We start from the raw sequence: 18,027 nt of genomic DNA, 5'->3' as shown, positions 1-18,027 counted from the left end.
GGAAACCCAAGCCCTTCAACCCCATCCCTGCAACACCAAATCCTGTACCCCAAAACCCAGCACCCCAGAATCCGGCACCCCAAATCCTGCCTACGAAACCTTTCACTGCAAACCCCTGCACCCCAAGATTGTGCTGCCCTAAACACTGAACCCCCAAATCCTGCAGCCCCAGGTCCTTGCCTCCCAAAACTCTGCACCCCCAAATCCTGCACCCAAATCTCTCACCCCCACCACCCTGCACTCCCAACCCCTGCACCCCAAAACTCCACACCTCCAAATCCTGAACCCTGAAACCCCGCACCCCCAAATCCTGTGTCCCAGTCCTGTGCACCCCACACTCTGCAACATTAAATTTCCCCCCAAGCCCCTGCACCCCAAACCCTGCACTCTTAGACCTGACTTCTAAACCCTGCACCCCAAACAGTGCACCCCCAAATCCTGAAGCCCCAGATCCTTCCCTCCCATACCCTGCAGCCCCAAATCCTGAACCCCCAGATCCTGAATTCCAGGATCTTGCACCCCCAGACCCTGCACTCCCAAATCAGACACACGAACACCCTGCACCCCCAAATCTTGCACCTCTAATCCTCCACCCCTTAACACTGCACCCCCAAATCTTTCACCCCAAAACCTCAACCCAGAACCCTGTACCCCAAAACCCTACACCTCCAGATCCTGAACCCTTAAACCCTGCACCCCCAGATCCTCCCCCCAAATGAATGCACCCCCAAAACCTGCACCCCAGATCCTGCTGCCCCATACCCAGCACCCCTAACTCTGCACCCAGAAATCCTGCACTCTCATAACCCTGCACCTCAAACAATTCCCTTAACCCTGCACCCCCAAAACCTGTAACCCCAAACGCTGCACCCCCAGGTCCTGTCCCCAAACTCTGCACTTCCAGATCCTGCCCCCCGTAACCCTTAAAACCCAAATATTGCACCCCCAGATCCTTCCTCAACACCCTGCACCCCCAAATTCCCCACCGAAAACCTGCACCCCCAGATCCTGCACCACCAAGTTCTGTGCCCTGAAGCCCTGCACTGAAAATCCTGCCCCCTAACTCTGCACCCCCAAATCCTGCACCCCCAAATCCTGCATCCCTAAACCCTGCAGCCCCAAATCCTTCAACCCCCAAAGCCAATGCACTGCCAAACCCTGGACCCCCAGATACTGCACCCCAGAACCCTGCACGTTGAAATCCTGCACCCCCAAACCCTGCAGCCCAGAACCCTATACCCGATATCCTGCCACCCCACAACTTGCACCCCCAAACCTGCAACCCCAAATACTGCACCCCAAATCCTGCATCTTGAAACCCTGCACCCCTAAATCCTTCCTCCCAAGCCATGAATCCCCAAAACCTGTAATACCAAATCCTGCACCCCAAAATCCTGCACCCCCAAATCGTTCCCCCAAACCATTCGCCCCCGAATCTTTTATGTCCAAACCTGTCCCCCAAAACCTTGCACCCCTGAACTCTGCTCCCCCAAAGCCGGCCTGCGAAACCTTCTCAACCAATTCCATCACCCCCAGATCCTGCTCCCCAAACCCTGCACCCCAAATCCTGCCCCACAAACCCTGCACCCTCAAATTCTGACCCCCAATCAATGCACTGACAAACCCTGCACCCGCAGATCCTTCCCCCCCAAACCTGGCACCCTGAAATCGCTCACCCCAAATCCCTGCACTCTCAAATCTTGCACCCCCACAAAATGTGCACCCCCAAATCGTTCACCCCATATCCTGCCCCTTTAAACCTTGCACCCCCAAACCCTGCACCCCTAAGCCTGAACCCTAAATCCCTCACCCAAAAGCCCTGCACCCCCAAACCCTGCACCCCAAGATCCTGCTCCCCCAAACCCTGCACCCCAAACCCTGCACCCCCAAACCCTGCACCCCCAAATCCTGCAGCACCAAACCCTGCCCCCCAAATCCTGCACCCCTAAATTCATCCCTACCAAACTTTGCACCCCTAAACCCTGAAATCTTACACCCCTAATCCTGCCCTCCCAAATCCTGAGCCCTGCACCCCCAAAGCCTGCATTCCCAAACGCAGCACCCCCAGGTCCTGAACACCCAAACACTGCACCCCCAAATTAGGCAGTCCCAAAACCAGCACCCCAAAATCCTCCATTCACAAACTCTGCACCCCCCCAAACCTGGACCCCCACATGTGCACCCCCAAAATCATGCCCCCCTGAAACGCTGCACTTCAAAACCCTGCACCCCCAAATCCTTCCCCCAAAACCCTGCCCCCCAAACCCTACACCCCAAGGTCCTTCCCCCACCTCCTGGAACCCCAAACCCTGCACCCCAAAGAATTCCCTCCCAAACCTTGCACCTCCAAATCCTGCACCTCAAAGGCCTGGAAACCCAAGCCCTTCAACCCCATCCCTGCAACACCAAATCCTGTGCCCCAAAACCCAGCACCCCAGAATCCTGCACCCCAAATCCTGCCTACCAAACCTTTCACTGCAAACCCCTGCACCCCAAGATTGTGCTGCCCTAAACACTGAACCCCCAAATCCTGCAGCCCCAGATCCTTCCCCCAACACCCTGCAATCCCAAACCCTGCACCCCCAATTCTGGCGCTAAACCCTGCACCCCCAGAACCCTGCACCACTGAACCTTGCACCCCAAAACCCTGCTCCCCCAATCCTCCCCCCCAAAACTCTGCACCCCAAAACCCTATACCCAAAACCCTGCACCCCACAAGTTGCACCCCATATCCCTGCACCCCCAAATCCCTGCACCCCCAAATCCTCCAACCCCCAAGTCCTGCACCCCCAGGTGCTGAACACCTGAACCCCTCACCCCAGACCCCTCACCCCAAAGCCCTGCACCCCCAAATCCTGCCTCTAAACGCTGAACTGCAAGGTTCTGTACCCCAACAGCCTGCTCACCCAGATCCTGCACCCCAGAACCCTGCACCCCCATATTCTGATCCCTACAGCCTGCACCCCCAGCTCCTGCACCCCCAAAACCTGTACCCCTAAATCCTGCACCCTTCAACCCTGCACCCCACAGCGCTGCACCCCCAACCTCTGCAGCCCCAGTTCCTTGACGCGTGAAACCTGCGCCCCCAAGTCCTGCACCCCAAAACCTCACACCCCGAATCCTGCCCCCCCCCAAACCATGCACCCCAAAATCAAGGCCCCTCAAACTTGCACTCAAAAGTCCGCACCACAAAATCCTGCAACCCCAGTTCCTAAAAACATGGAACCTGCACCCCCAAAGCCTCACCCTAAAGCCCTGCAGCCCCAAATCCGGCCCTACCAAACCCTTCAGCCCTGCACCCCAAGATCCTCCTACCCTAAACCACAAGAGCCTGCACCCATAAATCCTGGAGCCCCAGATCCTGCACCCAACACCCTGCACCCCAGAACTCTGCACCTCCAGATCTAAACCCTTCAACCCTGCACCCCAAATCCTCCCCAAAACCTACACCCCCAAAGCCTACAGCCCTGAATCCTGCCCCACAAACTCTGCACCCCCAGATCTGTCCCCCGAAACTCTGTGCCCCAACAGCACGCACGCTCAAATCCTCCCCCCCGCATCCTGACCCCAAATCCCTCACCCCAAAACCCTGCACCCCAGTACCCCAGACCACCAAATATTGCACCTCCAAATCCTGCCCCCTTTAGCCCTGCACCCCAAATCCTGCACCCCAAATCCTGCAACCAAACATTGTACCCCCAAATCCTTGACCTCCACATCCCAAATCTCCAAAAGCAGCAACCCCAAACCCTGCACCCCCAATCCCTGCACCTCCAAATAATTTTCTTTCAAATCCCACACCCAAAGGTCATACACCCCAAGATTTTGCACCCCCACACACTGCACCCCAGATCCTGCACCCCCGAATCCTCCAGCCCCATGTCCCAAACCCCGAAACCCTGCAACCTCAAATCTTGCATCCCCAAAACCCCAGCACCCCAAACTGTTCTCCCCCAAATCCTGCAAACCGCAAATCCTGCACCTCCTGCACCCCAAAATTTGACACCTCCAAATCTTAAACCCTTAAACCCTGCATCCCCCAAATCCTTCCCCCCAACACAGTGCCCCCCAAACCCTGCACCCCCAGTTCCTGCAGCCGCTAACTCTGCACCCCAAACGCTGCACCCTCAAATCCTGTGTCCCCCTAAATCTTCCACCTCCAAACCCTGCACCCCAACATCCGGCTGCCTTAAACCCTGAACCCCCGTGTCCTGCACACCCAAGCCCTACACCCCTACACCCCAAGATCCTTTCCTCCCGAACTCTGTACCCCTAGGTCTTGAACCCCAAAATCCTTCCCCCCCCACCCCGCGCCCTCAAACCCTGCACCAACATCCCTGCACCTGCAAATCCTTCCCCCCAACACCCTGCACCCCAAAATTCTACACTTCCAAATCCTAAACCCTTAAACCTGACCCTCCAAATCCTTCCCCACGAAAACAATGCACCCCAAACCCTGCACCCCAGATCCTGCAGCCCCTAACTCTGCACCCCAAACGCTGCACCCTCAGATCCTGCGTCCCCCAACCCTGCACCCCAAGTCCTTTACCCCAAAATTCCCAAACCTGCAAACCCAAATCATGCACCCCCGGGTCCTGAACATGCGAACCCTGCACCCCCAAAGCCTCAGCCTGTAGCCCTGCGCCCCCAAATCCTGCAGTACACAACCCTTCACCCCAAAACTCTTCAACACAAGATACTGAAACCCTAAGCCCTGCACCCCCAAACCTACATCCCCAAATCCTGCACCCCCAGGGCCTGAACACCCAAAATCTGCACCCCCAAATCCCTGAACTCCAAAAACCTGAACCCCCAATTCTGCCTCCACAAGACCTGCACCCCCAAACCCTGCACCACTAAATCCTGCACCCCCAAACCCTGTACCCCAAATCCTGAGCCCCACAAGTTGCACCCTAAAAACCTGCACCCCAAATCCTGTCCTACCCAACCCTTCACCCCAAACCCCTTCACCCCAAGATCCTGCTGCCCTAAACCCTGCACCCCAAAATCATCCCTCCCAACCCTGCCCCCCAAACCCTGTCCCCGTAAAGCCTGACCCCTAAACCCTGCTCCCCAAAACCCTGCTACCCCCAACTCTGCACCCCCAGATCCTGCTGCCCCAAACCCTGCACCCCCAAATCCTCCAGCCCCACGTCCCGATCTCCCATACCCTGCACCCCAGAACCCTGCACCCCACAACCCCTTCACCCCCAAATCCTGCACCCCCAGCCCTACCCCCTAAACTTTCCACCCCCAAATCCTGCCCTACCAAGCCCTCCACCCCAAACCCCTGCACCCCAAGATCCTGCACCCTAAACCCTGCACCCCCATATCCTCCTTCCCCAAACCCTGCACCCAAAACACTGCACTCCAAACCACTGCACCCCTAAACCCTGAACCCCCAAATCCTGCACCCCTGGAACCTGCAACCCCAGACCCTGTAGCCCCAAATCAGGCCCCCCAAAATCCTGCTCCCCCGGCCTTGCACCCCCAAATCCTGCACCACCTAATCCTCCAACCCCCTAACACAACCCCCTAACCCCTTGTCCCCAGGGCCCATTGTGACATCCCAGGACCCCCCATTGCCCCAGGGCTCATTGTGACACCATGGGGCCCCCCCTTGTCACTCGGGACCCATTTTAACACCATGGGGACCCCCCCTTTTCCTCAAGGCCCATTGTGACATCCTGGGCACCCCCCATTGTCCTGAGGGCCCATTGTGATATCCTGGGGACCCCCTTGTCCCCATGACCCATCATGGCACCGTGGGGACCCCACCCTGTCCCCAGGGCCCATTGTGACACCGTGGTGACCCCCCTTGTCCCCAGGGCCCATTGGACGTCTAAGGACTCCCCGTTGTCCCCAGGGCCCATTGTGACACTGTGGGGACCCCCCTTGTCCCCAGGGCCCATTGTGACATCTTGGGACCCCCCTTTGTCACTGGGGCCCATTGTGACACTGTGGTGACCCCCTTTGTACCCATGGCCCATTGTGACATCCTGGGGACCCCCCCTTGTCCCCAGCATCCACTGTGACGTTCCAGGACCCCTCTTGTCCCCAGTGCCCATTATGATATCCCAGGACCCCACTTTGTCCCCAGAGCCCATTGTGACACCATGGGGACCCTGCCTTGTCCTCAGGGCCCATTGTGACATCCTGGGAACCCCCTTTTTTCCCAGGGCCCATTGTGACAGGGTTGGGACCCCCCTTGTCCTCAGGGCCCATTGTGACATCCCAGGACCCCCCATTGTCCCCAGGTCCTATTGTGACAGGATGGGGCCCCCCTTGTCACTGGAGACCCATTGTGAAACCATGGGGACCCCCCATTGTCCCCAGGGCCCATTGTGACATCCTGGGGAACCCCTTGTCCCCAGGGCCCATACTGACACCATGGGGACCCCCCTTGTTACTGAGGACCCATTGTGATACCATGGGGCCCCCACTTTTTCCCCAGGGCCCATTGTGACATCCTGGGACCCCCTTTGTCCCCAGGGCCCATTGTGACATCCTGGGACCCCCTTTGTCCCCAGGGCCCATTGTGACATCCCAGGACCTCCCATTGTCCCCAGGACCAATTGTGACATCCTGGGGACCCCCCTTTGTCCCCAGGGCCCATTGTGACACCGTCGGGACCCCCCTTGTCCCCAGTGCCTATTGTGACACTGTGGGGACCCCTCTTGTCCCCAGGGGCCATTATGACATCCTGGGGACCGCCTTTGTCCCCAGAACACATTGTGACATCCCAGGACCCCATTTGTCCCCAGGGCCCATTGTGACATCCTGGGGACCCCCTTGTCCCAGGGCCCATCGTGGCACCGAGGGGACCCCCCCTTTGTCCCCAGGGACCACTGTGACACTGTGGGGACCCCGTCTGTCCCCAGGGCCAATTGTGACATCCTGGGGACCCTATTCTCCCCACGGCCCGTCATGGCACGATTGGGACCCCCTTTGTCCCTAGAGCCCATTGTGGCACAATGGGGACCCCCTTTGTCACTGGGGCCCATTGTGACATCCTGGGGATGCCCTTTATCCCCAGTGCCTATTGTGACACCGTGGGGACCCCTCTTGTCCCCAGGACCCATTGTGACATCCTGGGGACCCCCTTTGTCCCCAGGACCCATTGTGACATCCTGGGGACCCCCTTGTCCCCAGGGCCCATCGTGGCACCGAGGGGACCCCCGCTTTGTCCCCAGGGACCTTTGTGACACCGTGGGGACCCCGTCTGTCCCCAGGGTCCATTGTGGCATCCTGGGCACCCTATTCTCCCCACGGCCCATCGTGGCACGATTGGGACCCCCTTTGTCCCCAGGGCCCATTGTGATGCCATGGGGACTCCATTTGTCCCTGTGGCCCATTGTGACATCTCAGGACTCCCCTTTGTCCCCAGGGTCCATTGTGACATCATGGGGACCACCCTTTGTCCCCAGGGCTCATTGTGACGTCCCAGGACCCCTCGTTGTCCCCAGGGCCCATCGTGACATCTTGGGGACCCCCCTTGTCCCCAGGGCCCATTGTGACATCCTGGGGAACCCCTTTGTCCCCAGGGCCCATTGTGACATCCGGGGGACCCCCTTGTCTCCAGGGCCCATAGTGGCACTGTGGGGACGCGTACTGGCACTTGGGTCCATTGTGACACCATGGGGAACCCCCCTTTGTCCCCAGTGCCCATTGTGACATCCTGGGGATCCCTCTTGTCCCCAGGACCCATTGTGGCGTTCTGGGGACTCCCTTTGTCCCCAAGGCCCATTGTGGCACCATGGGGACCCCCTTTGTCACTGGGGCCCATTGTGACATTCCAGGACCCCAATTTGTCCCCAGGACCCATTATGACATCCTGGGGACCCCCTTGTCCCCAGGCCCCATCATGGCACCGAGAGGACCCCCCATTTGTCCCTAGGGACCGTTGTGACACCGTGAGAACCCCCTCTGTCCCCAGGGCCCATTGTGACATCCTGGGGAACCCCTTTGTCCCCAGGACCCGTCGTGGCACCATTAGGACCCCCTTTGTCCCCAGGACCCATTGTGACATCCCAGGACCCCACTTTGTGCCCAGGGGCCATTGTGACATCCCTGGGACCCCATTTGTCCCCAGGGACCATTGCGGCACCATGGGGACCCTCTTTGTCCCCAGGGCCCAGGGCCCATTGTGACATCCTGGGGACCCCCCCTTGTCCCCAGGGCCCATTGTGACACCATGGGGATCCCCCATTTGTCCCCAGAGCACCTTGTGACATCCCAGGACCCCCCATTGTCTCCAGAGCCCATTGTTAACATCCTGGGTACCCCTCTTTGTCCCCAGGGCCCATTGTTATGTCCTAGGACCCCCCTTTGTCCCCAGGGCCCATTGTGACCCCATGGGGACCCAATTTGTCACTGGGGCCCATTTTGACATCCCAGGACCCCTCTTTGTCCCCAAGGCCCATTGTGACATCCTGGGCATGCCCTTTATCCCCAGGGCCCATTGTGACACCGTCGGGACCCCCTTTGTCCCCAGGGCCCATTGTGACATCCTGGGGACCCCTATTGGCCGAAGGACCCATTGTGGCACCATGGGGACCCCCTTTGTCACTGGGGCCCATTGTGACATACCAGGACCCCGCTTTGTCCCCAGGGCCCATTATGACATCCTAGGGACCATTCTTTTTCCTCAGGGCCCATTGTGACATCCCAGGACCCCCCATTGTCCCCAGTGCCCGTTGTGACACCGCGGGGACCCCTCTTGTCCCCAGGGGCCATTGTGACATCCTGGGGACCCCCCATTGTCCCCAGTGTGTTGTGACACCATGGGGACCCCCTTTATCCCCAGGGCCCATTGTGACATCCCAGGATCCCCCGTTGTCCCCAGGGCCCATTGTGACATCCCAGGAGCCCCCGTTGTCCCCAGGGCCCATTGTGACATTCTGGGGACCCCTCTTTTTCCCCAGGGCCCATTGTGATATCCTGGGGAGCTCTCTTTGTCCCCAGGGCCTATTGTGACATCCTGGGGACCCCCCTTGTCTCCAGGGCCCATTGTGATGTCCCAGGACTCCCTATTGTTACCAGGGCCCATTGCGAAATCCTGGGGACCCCCTCTTTGTCCCCAGGGCCCATTGTGACGTCCCAGGACTCCCCCTTGTCCCCAGGACTCATTTTGATGTCCCAGGATCCCCATTGTCCCCAGAGCCCATTGTGATGTCCTGGGAATCCCCTTTGACCCCAGGGCCCTTTGTGACACCATGGGGACCCCCCCTTGTCCCCAGGGCCCATCGTGGCACCGTGGGGACCCCACCTGTCACTGGGGACCCATTGTGACACTATGGGGACCCCCCCTTGTGCCCAGGGCCCATTGTAACATCCTGGGGACCCCCTTTTCCCCAGGTCCCATTGTGACACCGTGGGTACCTCCCTTGTCCGCAGGGCTCATTGTGACATCCCAGGACCCCCCTTTTCTCCCAAGGCCCATTGTGACATCCTGGGGACCCCCCCTTGTCTCCAGGGCCCCTTGTGACATCAAAGGATCCCCCATTGTCTCCAGGGCCCATTGTGACACCGTGGGGACCCCCTTTGTCCCCAGGTCCCATTGTGACATCCCAGGACCCCACTTAGTCCCCAGGGCCAATTGTGACACCATGGGGACCCCCCTTCTCACTGGGGACCCATTGTGACACCATGGGGACGTCCCCTTGTCCTCAGAGCCCATCCTGACATCCCAAAACCCCCCATTGTCTCCAGGGCCCATTGTGACATCCTGGGGACCTCCCTTTCTCCCCAGGGCCCATTGTGACATTCCAGGAATGCCCATTCTCCCCAGAGCCCATTGTGAGGTCCTGGGAATCCCCTTTGTCCCCAGGCCCCATTGTGACATCGTGGGGACCCCCTTTGTCCACAGGGTCCATTGTGACAGGGTGGGACACCCCTTGTCCCCAGGGCCAATTGTGACATCCTGGGGACCCCTTTGTCCCCAGGGCCCATTGTGACATCCCAGTACCCCCGATTGTCCCCAGGGCCCATTGTGACATCCTGGGGACCCCCTTTGTCCCCAGGGCCCATATTGACACCATGGGGACCCCCTTTGTTCCCAGGGGCCATTGTGACATCCTTGGGACCCCGTTTGTCCCCATGGCCCATTGTGACGTCCCAGGACGCCCCGTTGTCCCCAGGGCCCATTGTGACCTCCTGGGGACCCCCCTTTGTCCCCAGGGGCCATTGTGACATCCCAGGACCCCCCATTGTCCCCAACGCCCATTGCGACAGGGTGGGACACCCCTTGTCCCCAAGTCCTGTTGTGACATCCTGGGGACCCCTTTGTCACCAGAGTCCATTGTGATATCCTGGGGAGCCCCCTTTGTTCCCAGGGCCCATTGTGACAACCCAGGACCCCCCATTGTCCCCAGGGCCCATTGTGAACATCCTGGGGACCCCTCTTTTTATCCCCAGCGCCCATTGTGATTTCCTGGGGAGCTCTCTTTGTCCCCAGGGCCCATTGTGACACCGTGGAGACCCTGCTTGTCCTCAGGGCCCATTGTGACATTCAGGGGACCCCTTTTTGTCTCCAGGGCCTATTGTGACATCCAGGGGACCCCCCCTTGTCTCCAGGGCCCATTGTGACGTCCCAGGACTCCCTATTGTTCCCAGGGCCCATTGTGAAATTTTGGGGACCCCCTCTTTGTCTCCAGGGCCCATTGTGACATCCCAGGACCCCCCTTTGTCCCCATGGTCCATTGCAACATCCCAGGACCCCCCCTTGTCCCCAGGGCTCATTGTGGTGTCCCAGGATCCCCATTGTCCCCAGAGCCCATTGTAATGTCCTGGGAACCCCCTTTGACCCCAGGGCCCTTTGTGACACCATGGGGACCCCCCCTTGTCCCCAGGGCCCATTGTGGCACCGTGGGGACCCCACTTGTCACTGGGGACCCATTGTGACACTATGGGGACCCCCCGTTGTGCCCAGGGCCCATTGTAACATCCTGAGGACCCCCTTTTCCCCAGGTCCCATTGTGACACCGTGGGTACCACCCTTGTCTGCAGGGCTCATTGTGAACATCCCAGGACCCCCCATTGTCCTAAGGGCCCATTGTGACATTCAGGGGACCCCTCTTTGTCCCCAGTGCCCATTGTGACATCCCAGGACCCCACATTGTCCCAAGGGTCCATTTTGACATCATGAGGACGCCCTTTGTCCCCAGGGCCCATTGTGACATCTTGGGGACCTCCTTTGTCCCCAGGACCCATTGTGACATCCTGGGGACCCGCTTTGTCATTGGGGACCATTGTGACATCCCAGGACCCCACTTTGTCCCCAAGACCCATTGGGACATTGAGGGGACCCCTCTTTGTCCCCAGGGCCGATTGCGACATCCCAGGATCCCCTCTTGTCCCCAGGGCCCATTGTGACATCCTGGGGACCCCCTTTGTCCGCAGAGCCCATTGTGAAATTCTGGGGAGCCCCCTTGGTCCCCAGGGCCCATTGTGACATCCTGAGGACGCCCTTTGTCCCCAGGGTCCATTGTGATGTCCAAGGACTCCCCGTTGTCCCCAGGGCCCATTGTGACATCTTGGGGATCCCCCTTGTCCCCAGAGCCAATTGTGACATTCAGGAGACCCCCCTTTGTCCCCAGGGCCCCTTGTGACATCCTGGGGACCCCGTTTGTCCCCAGGGCCCATTGTGGCACTATGTGGATCCCCGTTGTCTCCAAGGCCCATTGTGACATCCCAGGACCCCCCATTGTCCCCAGGGTCCATTGTGAACATCCTGGGGACCCCCCTTGTCCACAGAGCCCATTGTGACACCATGGGGACCCCCTTTGTCCCCAGGGTCCATTGTGATATCCTGGGGACCCCGTTTGTCCCCAGAGCCCATTGTGGCACTATGGGGACCCCCTTTGTCCCCAGGGTCCATTGTGACACCGTGGGGACCCCGCTTGTCCCCAGGGCCCGTTGTGAATTTCAGGGGACCTCTCTTTGTCTCCAGGGCCTATTGTGACATCTTGGGGACCCCCCCTTGTCTCCAGGGCCCAGTGTGACATCCCAGGACCCCCCTTTGTCCCCAGGGGCCATTGTGACATCCTTGGGACCCCGTTTGTCCCCATGGCCCACTGTGATGTCCCAGGACCCCCCGTTGTCCCCAGGGCCTATTTTGACATCCTGGGGACTCCCTTTGTCACTGGGGCCCTTTGTGACAACCCAGGACCCCACTTTGTCCCCAGAGCCCATTGTGGCATTCAGGGGACCCCCCTTTGTCCCCAGGGCCCATTGTGACATCCTGGGGACCCCTTTGTCACCGGAGCCCATTGTGATATCCTGGAGAGCCCCCTTTGTCCCCAGGGTCCCTTGTGACATCCCAGGACCCCCCATTGTCCCCAGGGCCACTATTGACACCGTGTGTACCCCCTTTGTCCCCAGGGTCTGTTGTGACGTCCGAGGACCCCCCCTTGTCCCCAGGGCCCATTGTGACATCCTGGGGACCCCTTTTGTCCCTGTCGAGGGTTAAGATTGCGGGGTGACAAACCCTGGCAGATGTGTTGTCAACCTCCTCTCCCCCCCACTTCCCCCTTTTGCCCCTCCCTCTCCCCCCTTCCCACTCCGGGCAGGCGATCGGGAGGGAAAGAAGGACAGAGAGAAGAGAGTTGGAAAAGTTAAAGATGTTTTACTGATGCTACTGATAAAATAGAGAAAATAATACAAAATATACAAAACCAATCTTGTAAGTCTCAGCAACTGCAGAGCCAGCACCCAAAGTCCTGGATTAGGCTCTGTAGCCAACCGGAGCTGGATTCAGTCTGTCACTGGCCTCAGTTCGCAGGGACGACCAGCAAGGTCCTCTCCTAATGTCGGCCATGAGGGAAAAAAGGGAAAAGGGGCGAGATCCTCGTGATCTCCCACTTTTATATGAAGTATTCACGTGAACGGAATGTTATTCACCGTTGGTCAGTCTCTCGGTCATCAGTTTTCTCATTGCCCCCCTCGCGAGATGTCCATCCGTGCTTATCAATAAGTTTGCATTCCCTTGCTGGGTTTAACCAAAACATGTGTTGGGTTCTCCAGGAAAATGCAGCTGACATGAAGGCTTTAGCTGACAGGCAAATTCACTAAAAGAGAAACTTGTTTTTAACAAAACCAGGACACTGTCTCAACCCCATAACCTGGCTGTGTTCAGCTAAGCCTGTTCTCTGCAGGGTGGGGTAATGCTGAGATAAATAATAGTGAAATAAATATGCCACTATTTGTTGCCTACTTTGAAGGAAAATAAGTCTGTCCATCCATACCAGAACTGTCGCAAAACAGATGTTGGTCTGCAGTAATACTGACAAGCTTTGGACCTTTAATCTTGGAAAGGAGGTGAGGGTCAAGGGAAGGTAAAGGAAGATGTAGAGAGGTATTAGGTTTTCTTTCCTGATCGCAAAACCTACTTTTTCCATTCTGAAAATCTCAGTATTGTGTATTTAGAACTGTAAGATCTACCTGAGGATGAAATCTCGGGCTGGGAGGTAAGCGCTGTGTGCTTACCAGTACTTACAGGGCATGGTTCTCACTTTTTTGGGGAGAAAAAACATTAAAAAACAGAACAAAACACACCACTAAATTAAAAAAGTAAGCCACTGGGTGCAATAAACTGGGTCTGCCTTTCACTCCAATACCGGGTGTCTGGTGGGAGCCTTGTGCTCGTTCTTCTGCCAGCTTGGTACGGAGATGGAGAGCTTTGCAGATGTTCCTATTTTGGGGGACCCTTGGTAACGTGGTATGGGTCCATCTTCAATGTGCCCATTGAAAAATCAGTGGTGCTGGGCACCTAAATTTGAGCTGATTCTGCTCTTTGAAGAACCTGTCCATTTTGCATGAGCAGAGCCAAGAATATTTCTAAACACCAGTGTTCCTTCCCAGTGGCTTACTCACTTGAACAGCTGCATTAGCTGGTGTCTCAATTAGCATTGGTGGGAACAAACTATCCCCTCAGAAATTACAGCGCTGATGTAGTTAATTCTTTGTTTGAGCAAATTGATTTCAGAGGCTCCTCACAGCCCTGATCCCGTGCGTATGAGATTTCCTGGGCTTTCCTTATGGGAATTGTTTCCTGGAAGCCAAGTCTGCTTGGAAATATTGACAAGGCCAGATGCAGATGTTTTTTTGTTGTTTTGGGGTTTTTTTTATTGCTTCTAAAGCTTTGTCTGCAACAGGGTGACCGTGGGGAGAACTAAAGTAAGATTAAGAGAGAACTTGGGGTTGGAGCAGTCAGAACCTCTGCTGCACTGTAAGACAATTCCCCTCACACAGATGCCAAAGAAGCTGTTACATGGGGATTTTTAACTATGGGCATGAGAGAACCATAAGCAGCCTCAGCCTGATTGATTTTCTGGGGAGATGTTGTTTCCCTTGTTGTGTCATAAAATCACAGAACAGTTTGGGTTGAAGGGACCTCCCCAGCTCCCCCAGTGCCACCCCTGCCATGACAGGGACATCTTCAGCAGCTCAGGTTGCTCAGAGCCCCGTCCAGCCTGGCCTGGGATGTCTCCAGGGATGGTTCAGCCACCACCTCTCTGGCCAGGCTCTCACTACCCTTGATGTAAAAAAAAATTTCTTCCCCATGTCTGGTTTGAGGTTGTGTGGAAAGAGCCAAGATCCTGGTGTGTTTCAACGTATGTATGCAATAATGTACATCTGTGAATCATTCCCTTGGCCTTGGAAGATCATTGAAGGCTTTAAAATCGCTGCTGCTGCCAGCAAAATGCATTATCCACAAGCTGCTGAAGGGCATAGGGAAAAAGTCAGAGAAGAGACCTATTTGTTGCATTCCTGGGCTGTGAAGTCCTGTTTTTGTCCAGCTGCCCAGCCGGGAGTGTTGCTGCTCTTGTTACTGGTTCCACACTCCCACACAACTCCTGCCACTGCTCGGGGCTCAGACCATCTCTGCACAGGAGCTGACATCTGGGGGACCAAGGTAAAGTGGTTAAAAAATAAGGTACTTCCAAAAGTCTGTCCTTAATTATGGAAACCCTAGAACAAATGCCAAGTCCCCATGAAGCCAAAAAGTCTTACGCGTACATTCAGATTTTTAGCAAGTTGATTAAATGCTTAAACAATATTTGAACTCGGGCCTGAAGGATCAGGCTTTATTAATTGTGTGAGTATAATTGTGGTAAAATAAGTGGTGGCAAGGAAGGTTTAAATCTGCTCACAGGCGCTGAACTGCGTTGTTGTGAGATAGCTCGGTGACATCTCGTGATGCGTTATAGAATCATATAGGTTGGAAACGAGCTTTAATATAATTGAATCCAACTGTTAACCCAACACTGCTGAGTCCACCACTGAACCACGTCCCTAAGCACCACATCTACGTGTGTTCTAAACCCCTCCAGGGATGATGACTCCACCACTGCCCTGGGCAGCCGTTCCAATGCTCAACAGCCCTTTTAGTGAAGAAACTTTTCCTTTCAGGCAGTTCAGAGATCAGAAGGTCTCCCCTCAGCTCCTGTTCTCCAGCTGAACCCCCAGGTCCTCAGCTGCTCCCATCACACTTGTGCTCCAGCCCCTCACCAGCTTTGCTATCCCCTGATCTGTTGGTATCTGCAGGATTTGAGGTGTCAAGTCCCAGATTAATGCATGCAAGGTAGGACAGGCACACACAAAAATATCTACAAAGCAACAGAGTGTTTCTAATTAAAAGAAAATTGTTAATTAGTTGAGCCTCCTCGGTCAGTGCTGGGTGAACAAGAGCCTCATACCTGCCTGTTGCTGCAGGAGTGCTTGAAAAAATATAATGAACCCTGCTTGGTTTGCAGAATTTTGGGAAAGGTGCTGAGCTGGAGAACATAAGTCATGAATAGTAGCAATGCCACTTGTTATTGTGTGGTAAAGAAGGACGTTTTCACAGCTGGAATAAAACACCAGAATTTGGGAAATCTGGGTATACTGCCCAGCTGGGTGCTGAACAGCTCTTCACTTGTGCATCAAGCCACGGGGTGAGTAGTGTGTTCTGTTTCTTGGCAGGAAGGTGATGGAGCCAGACCTACAAAAGCTTTGTCTTAAGCCATTGTGATAGTACAGCTGCTTTTTTGGTCGCTCTCCGCTGCCTTGGCAGACTCCCTCTCGCTGGATTTTAAAAGTGTTTTGCCTCTGTCGTGTTTTGAATGTTTTTTTCCCTTTAGGATCCATACCTTCTCTTCTAGGCTCTCCCAGCCGCAGTGTTTCCTAGTCAAGCTAATTCGTCACTGATTCACAGTGGAAACTGCCAGTTTGGTGGGTTTTATGTTTTGAGTTAGTTTTCTAAGTCTGGCAGCATCCAAACACAAAGACAGGGAGAAATGACTCGTCTGTTACTTAATTTAATGCTTGTTTTGGGAAATCTAAATCCAAATGTGTATGGGACTCATATTAGGACTCCAGTGCTGGATTTTATTTTTCTTTTTGTCATTGTTGGCAGGGCCGAATTCACCTCCAGAATAAGCGCAGTCGCCGGTCTGTGTGACACTAAGCTCGGTTCTCTGCTTGGACCAGACGGCTTTTGGAGCTGCCCAAAGTGACTGAAAGCTGAAGTGGGCTTTTGCTGCAGCATCTAAATGATTCTGAGGGCTCTAGCGACCCTTACAAAGCCAAAAGTACCTTGCTATCTTCTTTAGTCTCTCACAAACATGCTGAGTCCTGCTTTAGAGGGCTGAGCTCTCTGGAAACATCGGGTGGGACCAGCTTTGGCTGTAGCCCTCATAGCAAGAGTGGGGGACACAGCTCTGACTCAAAGACCAAGCCATTTGGTGACAGTGACAGAACCTTTTTGTCTCCTAGACTTCTCTGGAGATCCCAGACTAGCCAGATTCCCCATGAGGGTTTATGCTTGTGTGAGGAAACTTCTTAGAAATAACTGTAGAATTCAGCCTTTTTTAGTAGGCTGGAAGGTGGCAGGTCAATTGACCTTGCCAAACTTTAACCAACAGTAAGAGAGCAGGGCCCGAGCTGCCATAGCCTGTGAGTCTGTATTATTTCTAATAAAAGAGGAAAGATGGGGCTCTGCAGGTGATCTCCTTCCTATTCTGTCTTGCTACTTCAAACATGTGAGGGCACGGAGGGGTTCAAGGTCCAACCTGAGTATTTGGGTATCTCTGGCATGCAGAGATATGCTTCCTCCATCGCTGTTTCTTTTGAGACATAGAGTCTCTCTGAATGCTTTATTGCTGCTCTGCTTTGTGGAGGATGGCCAAGGGGAGCTACTGGTGCTTTTGTCACCAGTTTCTGTGCTATGGTTGTTAGGAGTGATCTGCTAACAGGCTTTCCATTGACTTTGGGCTTCGCTTTGGACGAGGCTCCGCAGATTTAGGGCACGTGGCCAACTTATGGCTCTTGTTTCAGTGGAACTCAATCTTGGACTACATCCCATAGCAAGCCTGGTGGGTAAACTGGATCTCTGGCTGCAAGCGGAGAAAAAGCGAGAGGGATGGCTAAACTGGATATCTGTGGCTTTTCCTGGGACTTGGTTACGTGCCCAGCTCAGTCCTGCAGCAACCCTGGAAAGCCAAGGGTGTCCTCCTCCTGGGAGCCATTCTCAATGCAGCCCCAGCCATCAGCAGCACGCTGACCATCGTCATCCATGGTACGTGCTTGGCAGGGCGATGGGAAGGGGCCGCTTGGACCGGAGGGGCTGAATTTGGCTCTCGTAGCAATCAAGGATTTGGGAGCAGATGACTCAGACAGTGCTGATCCATTCTCTGTGTACATTTTTTTGCTGTGTTATGTTACACTGGGATGGGGGCAGAACCCATTGCCCTCCTCAAGCCTTTACAGTCTTTGAAGCATCATCAGGATGGGAAAGGAACCTCTAAGGAACTTTAATTTTCCATAGAATCATAGAGACTGCCTCCAGTTCTGGCTCTGCTTTGCAGGATGCACTTCTTGAATGTGAAGTACTTACATCTCTTCAAAGCCATTTCTCCCTGCCTGTTTGCCAAAGGGAAGAATTGATAAATGTTAAATTCAGTAGCAAAATCACTGCAGGCCCCTGGCCATAGAGTTTCCCACAATTTGTGTTACGAGGTGACCCAGATTCTGACGAACCAGAGGCAG

General features: G+C 55.5%; 1 pseudogene; it reads left to right on the top strand.

Moving 5' to 3' along the window:
* LOC136115912 (procollagen galactosyltransferase 2-like) overlaps positions 1-18,027 on the top strand; it is a 41,954-nt pseudogene that overhangs the window by 930 nt on the left and 22,997 nt on the right.

The sequence above is a fragment of the Patagioenas fasciata genome, chromosome 11 (genome assembly GCF_037038585.1).
Source record: "Patagioenas fasciata isolate bPatFas1 chromosome 11, bPatFas1.hap1, whole genome shotgun sequence".
Classification (NCBI taxonomy): Eukaryota; Metazoa; Chordata; class Aves; order Columbiformes; family Columbidae; genus Patagioenas; species Patagioenas fasciata.
Note: the sequence above shows the minus strand (reverse complement) of the source record. Positions and strands in the feature narration are given on the sequence as shown.